Source organism: Geotrypetes seraphini, chromosome 1 (assembly GCF_902459505.1).
Source record: "Geotrypetes seraphini chromosome 1, aGeoSer1.1, whole genome shotgun sequence".
NCBI lineage: Eukaryota > Metazoa > Chordata > Amphibia > Gymnophiona > Dermophiidae > Geotrypetes > Geotrypetes seraphini.
The window spans coordinates 107,920,645-107,928,591 of NC_047084.1; positions in this window are offsets into that span (position 1 = coordinate 107,920,645).

Here is a 7,947-nt window from a genome sequence, read left to right on the forward strand (position 1 = left end):
TTTCTTATGGCGTTTATGAGATGATAAAGGGGAGTAGAAAACCTTTTCTATGAGGAAAGACTAGAGAGATTAGGGCTCTTCAGCTTGGAAAAGAGACGGCTGAGGGAAGATATGATCAAAGTTTACAAAATCCTGAGTGGTGTACATTGGGTACAAGTGATTCTAATTTTTACTGCGTCATAAATTACAAAAACTAGGGGACCCTCAAAGAAGTTACAGGGAAAAACTTTTAAAACCAATAGGAGGAAATATTTTTTTCACTTCAACCAGAAATTCCTTGCCAGAGGAAGTAGTAACAGTGGTTAGCGCAGTAGTCGTGAATTTTTAAGCTGGTGCCATTTTGGATTCTAGGAGAGCTGCTAAATATCTTCCTGGCCATGATACTGCTGACTAATGTGTGTCAAACCACATCCATCCCCACCAGTCCACCTTCATACTTCAAGGAGGGGATATCCTCAAAGTTGTGAGCATTTCCAAATGCATTCTCTTTTGCCCAATGAGAAATGCCTTCTCTTTAAAGCAACTGCCTTCCTCCCCATCCACTTTCCTCTTTCTCTTCAAAGTCTGGCTGGAGAGGCAGAGTAGCAGAAAAAAAACCCCTGAAATACAATGGGGGCCATCATTGAAGAACACTAGGTTAGCATGTATGAGTTTTAAAAAGGTTTGATCAATTTTCTGGAGGAAAATTCCATAGTCTGCTACATATGAGGTAAGCCACTGCTTGCCCTGGGATGCATAGCATGGAATGTTGTTACTCTGAGATTCTGCATGTTGATACTCTTGGGTTTCCAGAATGTCAGAGGAGCCGCCAGAACTTCCCTATGTTCTTTCAGAATCGTCAAATGTACACCATCTGGCCCCATTGCTTTGTCCACCTTTACTTTAGCTAGTTCCTCATGAACACAATCCGCTGAAAATCGATCAGGGTCTACCACTATTTGCGTTTGTCTTCTGTGGTTCTGCTCCCAGTGCTTCAGCTGTGAACATAGAGCAGAAATATTTATTAAGCAATTCAGCCTTATCTTTATCAGCTTCTACATATTTATCTTTCTCATCCTTGAATCTCACAATGCCACTTTTGCACGTCTTCCAAATCACTAATATACCTACAAAATGTCTTGTCTCCCTGTTTTACTGTTGGCTATTTTTTTCTTCCATTTGCATCTTTGCTTTCCTGACTACTTGACCAGCCTCTTAACTTTTCCAGATATTTTTGCCTGTCTTTCTCTTTCTGCAATCTTTTGTAGTTTTTAAAGTCTGGAACCTTTACTTTTGATTGAGTCCTCTCTACTACACCTGTCTTAATATTAAACCATGCCATGTGGTGACCACTAGATGATACATCAGAAACACTATCCATAATTGTAACCCTGGCCCCATCCTGCATGGGTTCCATTACAAATTACTGGAACAATTCTTCTTGTAGAGAATCCAGGATCTCCCTACTTCTTGAAGACCCCATAGTAGGGATAACCCAATCAACATCTAGCATATTAAAACCACTTATTTCCCCTTTTACAGCTATAATCTGAATGTCTACTATTAAATGTCCATATCTTTCTGTGAAGGAGGCCTTTATATCACACCAATGTAAATGCATTTTCCATTCCCTTTCCAGATTGACCCACAATGCCTCTTTCTTACCCCGTGGATCCTGCAATTGTGTGGCTTTAATATGATTACATTACATTAAGGATTTCTATTCCGCCATTACCTTGCAGTTCAAGGCGGATTACAAAAGAATTATCCAAGATGCATTACAACAAGAACTTACAAAAAAAAAATAATAATAATAATTGGTCATTTTCAAAAAGAGTGAGAAATGGGTAAGGTTATTTGTTTGGGGTAGTTGGCTTTAGTGAGAGGTGGAGTTTGAGACCTGCGGTATTATTTCTTTTTTCAGAGTTTTCTTGAAGAGTATGGTCTTTATTTCTTTTCTAAAAGTCTTGTAGTCGAGGGATGCCGTCAGTAGATTGGCGATTTGGTTGTCTAGTTTGGCTGCTTGAGTGGCCAGGAGGCCATCATATAGTTTTTTCCTTTTGACCTCCTTAATTGGGGGATATAAGAATGGGGTGTGAGTTTTCCTATGTCTGGTTGCGGTGTTGTGGATGAGGCGGTTATTCAGGTAGTTTGGACTGTCTCCATATAAAGTCTTAAATGGTAGGCAGTAGAATTTAAATTGTATTCTTGCTGGGATCGAAAGCCAGTGCGATTGGAGATATGCTTCTGTAATGTGATGTTTCTTTAATGAGTAGATGAGTCTTAGTGCTGTGTTTTGGATAGTTTGTAGTTGTTTTGTTATGGTTGTAGGGCATGGGAGGTAGAGGATATTACAGTAGTCAAGTAGGCCTATTATTAAGGACTGAACTATGAGCTGTAATTGAGTTTTCTCGAAGAATTTCTGAACTTGTCTTAAGTTTCTCATGACTAAGAATGACTTTTGTATTGTTTTATTGATTTGCGGTTGCATGGTGCAGCATCTGTCGATAGTTGACCACGTCTCCCCGCTTCTATCTAAGCTTCACTGGCTCCCAGTTTTCCTCAGGGTCCACTACAAATGCGCCTGCCTAACCTTCAAGTCTCTACACGGCATCCTTCCTCCCCTGTTTCCACTATCCTGGCTCTCCGCAAATCCCAACTCCACCAGATCCTCTCAGAAATTCATACTATCATTCCCCTCCTTAAAAGGCATTTACCATACAGGTAAACTTGGAGCATCCCTCCTCTTCAAGATCACCGTTCTGTGGAATAGCTTATCCGCCCCTCTCCGGAGTACGACCTCCCTCCAACGCTTCAGAAAACATCTGAAAACTTGGCTTTTCTCTAAAATGTAACCTCTCCCTCCCTCTCCTCTACACTTAATCCCTTCTCTCTCCCCTTATTACCAAGATCTTCTTCTTCCCATTGTAACTCCTTTCTTTTGTAATTCCTGTAAACCGTGTCGAGCTCTACTTCTGTGGAGATGATGCGGTATACAAACTTAAGGTTTAGTTTAGTTTAGTTTAGTTTAGTTATTCCTAGCAGTTTTAGGGTGGTTTGTAGGGGGTAGTTGATTGCGTTGATTTCAATGTTGGTTATGGTTGGTATTTTGTTGTTTTCTAGGAGGATGAATTTAGTTTTATCTGGGTTCAATTTCAGTTTGTGATCTTTCATCCAGTTTGCTATTGATTTTAGTGTTTGGTATATTGTGTTTGTCATGGAGAGTTCAGGTTGATCGAAGGGTATGAGAATGGTAATGTCATCGGCATAGCTGTAGGAGGTTATGCCTTGTTTGTCCAGGTGAGAGCTGAGGAAGGCTGTATAGAGATTGAAGAGAGTCGTGGATAGAGGGGATCCTTGGGGACCAAGGTTCAGATTTTTGTTTGTCTGATTTTACTCTATAGGTTCTTGATTTAAGGAATCCTTCAAACCATGTGTATACTTTATCTGTGATACCTATTGTATCCAGGATTTGTAGTAGAATGTTATGGTCCACCAAGTCGAATGCAGCGGTAAGGTCTAGTTGTATGAGCATCATTTTTTTTTCCTGTGCTGAGATGTTGTCTGGCTGTGTCCAAGAGAGATCCTAGTAGTGTTTCCGTGCTGAAGCTGTTTCTGAAGCCGGATTGTGTGGGATGGAATATGTTATGGTTTTCTAGGTAATTGGAGAGGAATTTGGCAACTAGTCCTTCTATTATTTTGACGTAGAGTGGAATAGAGGCAATGGGTCTGTAGTTGGCTGTTTGGTCTATCGGTCCTTTGGGGTCTTTGAGGATCGGGGTGATGATGATTTCGCTGAGATTGGTAGGATAGTGGCCGTTTATTAGCGAGATTTGTATCCAGTTTAGAAAAAGAGCGCGGAATTTTGTGCTGGATGTTTTTAGGAGATATAGTGGACAGTTGTTTAGGTCACAGGATGCATGGCTGTATTTTTTGTAGTATTTGTTGAATTCGGGCCATTGTATGTTGGGGAATTGAGACCATATTCTATCTGCTGCAGTAGAATCTCTATCTATGGGGAGAATTGTGAATTCGTTAGGATGGGTAGAGGTGTCATTGAGGGTAGCTCTTGCATTGGTAATTTTATTTTGGAAGTGTTCTGCTAATAGAGTGGCTGAGGGGGGTAGTATTGTTAGTGGTCAGGTAGGGTTTGGTGTCGGTTAGGGTTTTTAGAATTTTGAATAGTTTTTTGGTGTCTTGGGTTTCAGTGCCTTCAGATCTTTAACGTATAACACCACTCCCTCTCCTCTTGTTCTACCCAGTCTTTTCTGAACAGATTATATCTCAGTCGTGGTTCTCCGTGAACCATGTCTCTCTGATTACCACTAAATCCACCTCTGCCTCTTCCTTCACAGCCTCGCAGCGAGTCACATCCTGTAGTCAATCAGCTGATGCCAGAGCCTCTCCTTTCCAGCCCTCTTCCCTGCTGGCACCCTCCACTGGTGGCTCAGGGCCCATCTAGAGGGCCTTCGCGCATGTGTGGACAGCAACGTGATGACAACATGCATGCGCATGATGTCATCACGGCAATTTCTGCACACTTCTGGATGCCACCACATTTAGTTTGCCGTGGCTTGACAAAGTTTGTGGGACACTGATCTAGATCAGAGCCTTGTTTCCCATACTTTAATCATTAGTATATACTGCTTTCCAGACGTTGCCCTTTTTTTTCATTTGTGTAGAGGTATTTAATGATTCCACTACCTGAGGGCTTACTCATTTGGGGGCTTTGATCACCCTACTCCAACAATTCTAGTTTAAAGCCCTTTTCAGCAGACGAAAGGTGGTGTTGATGCCCCTGTACAGATAGTTGGTGAGACCCCACTTAGAGTATTGTGTTTGGTTTTGGAGGTCATAGAAACATAGAAAGATAACGGCAGATAAGGGCTATAGCCCATCAAGTCTGCCCACTCTATTGACCCACCTCTTTAAGTCTACTGACTCCCTTAATTATACTGCCACTCTACTGACCCGCTCCTTCAAGTCTATACCCTAGTGACCCTATTCCTTGATTTGACCCTCGTAGGGATCCCACATAGGTATCCCATTTATTCTTAAAGTCTGGGATGCTGCTGGCCTCGATCACCTGCATTGGAAGCTTGTTCCAATGCTCAATCACTCTTTCCGTGAAGAAGTACTTCCTGGTGTCTCCACGAAACTTCCCTCCTCTGAGTTTGAGCGGATACCCTCTTCTGGTCAAGGGATGTAAGGATGTAAAAAGACTAGAAACAATTCCGAGAAATGTGACAAAAATGGCATGGGGTCTACACCACAAGATATGAGGAGAGACTTGATGGCCTGACTATGTACACCCTGGAGGAAAGGAGAAACAGGGGTCATATGATACAGACATTCAAATTTTTGAGAGGTATTAATATACAAACAAACCATTTCCAGAGGAGGCAAGGTGGTAGAACTAGAGGACATGAATGTTGCTTGCAGTGGGGTGACTCAGAAATAACATCAGGAAGTACTTTCTTTACAGAAAGGAACAGCCTTTCATTTTCATTATCTCCCATTTGAGGTGGTGGAGATGAAAACCATAACAAAATTAAAAAACGTGTGGGATAAACATAAAGGAATCCTGTATGGAAGGCATGGAACCAAATAAGCTTAGTGGTAATTAGATGGTAACATTAGTAACTGAAAAGCAAAGCCGGTGTTGAACAGACTTCTACAGGTCTGTGCCCTGAAAATAGCAAGGCCATATCAAGTACAGTTGGCCCTCCATATCCACGGACTCACCAACCGTTTCTCTCCTCCCCCGTCCTCCCTGCATAACTTGGCAGCCAGTCTTCGGCCCTTCAGCAACAGCTACTGGGCATTTCCCTCTGAGCCAGCCTGTTGTGACACAACTTCCTGGACGGGCCAGGTCAGAGCAAAAGGCCCAGTGCAGGCTGCAGGCAGCCTTCGAGTATGGCTGCCACTGATGCTGCAGGGCCAAAGACTGGCTGCAAAGATACCACCAGCTGTGGGAGACCTAAGAAAGAAAGAGCTGTAGTCCAGTCCGTGAGGGTGGGAGAGACGCCAGACCATGCCTGGGGGAGGGAATTAAGAGAACTTGAGCACCTGTGGATTTTGGTATCTAAGGAGGGTCCTAGAACTAATCCCCCGCAGTATATTCTGAGGGACGACTGTATGTATATGTTGTATCATACAGCACATTATGAGTTTATCTTGGGCAGACTGGATGGACCATACAGGTCTTCATCTGCCATCATCTAATATGATAAGAAGGGAAGAGGAGAGTTTGAACAGAAAGGGGGGAGGTGTTGGGCACCATGGAAAGGGGAGAAAGATAAAGGGAGTTGGGTACAGGTTTCTGGTGTTGGGGAGGAGAGCATACCGTAAGTTGTGTGCATAAGCGGCAGCAATGCCCATGTCCCTCATGCTCCACAGCAAGAAAACGGCCAGACGACAAAACAAGAGGATTCCAATATCAGAATGGGCGAACAGAATGCTAGGAATGATAAAGAAGGGGATCGCGAGCAGATCGAAGAAGGTTATCATGCCGCTGTACCGGGCCATGGTACGCCCTCACCTGATGTACTGTGTCCAGCACTGGTCGCCGTACATGAAGAAGGACACGGTACTTCTTGAAAGGGTCCAGATAAGAGCAACTAAGGAGATGGAGGAGTTGCCGTACAGTGAAAGATTAGAGAAACTGGGCCTCTTCTCCCTCGAACAGAGGAGATTGAGAGGAGACATGACCGACACATTCAAAGGAATAGACTTAGTAGATAAAGACAAGTTGTTCACCCTCTATAAGGTAGGGAGAATGAGAGGGCACTCTCTATATACCCTAGCATCCGGTAACTGTGATTCAGGTTATTCTTCCCAATGTGCATCACTTTGCATTTATCCAAATTAAATTTCATCTGCCACTGTTTACTGAATCCTTTGAGTAACTGAAGTATTCCATCTACTGTATCCACTTTTTCTTTTGTAAATCACATAGAACTTAACGGTATTGTGGTATAAAAGTGAGTTTTTATATTATGTTATGTTGTAGATTTAAAACAAACTAGAGAAAATATTTCTTAATCTGTGTAATTAAACTCTGGAATTCGTTACTGGAGAATGTGATGAAATTAGCGGGATTTTAAAAGGGTTTGGATAATTCCATAAAAGAGAAGTCCATAGGCCATTATTGAGATGGTTTGGGGAAATCCACTGCTCATTCCTAGGATAAGCAGCGTAAAATCTGTTTTACTACTTGGGATCTAGCTAGGTACTCGGGACCTGGGTTGGCCACTGTTCGAAACAGAATACCAGGCTTGATAGACCTTTGGTGTGTCCCAGTATGGCAGGTTTTTTTTTTTTTTTAATTTGTTCTATTGAAAATTTTTCAGAACCATACAAACACAACAAGCATCATAACACAATGTTGTAACATAACTCTTGGAAAGAAGGCATATCAGACAGCTTCAGACAGTACAAGCAATCCCTTCCCCCATGCCCCGCAGAAGTTCCTTGCAGGCCAATGGTCACTAGCATGGGTTGCCCTCTCTGTTCACACCAGTCAATGTAGGGCTTCCAGTTTTGCAACAGCCTCGGCAGTCGGTGATATTTCATAGCCATGAGCTTGGACATACTAAAGACATAGACTATTTTTTGTAACACCTGAGCCTGGGACAGTGTCAAAACTTGATGCCAGGTAGCTGCCAACAGTAAGCGTGCAGCAGTCACAAACATCGCTATCAGTTTAGTAAATTTAAGAGGCACCCCCATAGGCACAGCCCGTATATTTTACCAATATCGCCCCGCAGATATCAGACATCAAGGCAAACACCATATTCAGTATGGCAATTCTTATGTTCTAGACCAGTGGTTCCCAACCCTACCACCAGCCAGTCGGGTTTTTGGGATAGCCCTAATGAATATGGATGAGACATATTTGCATATAATGGAGGTGAGAGGCATGCAAATTTTCCCCATGCATATTCATTAGAGGTATCCTGAAAACCT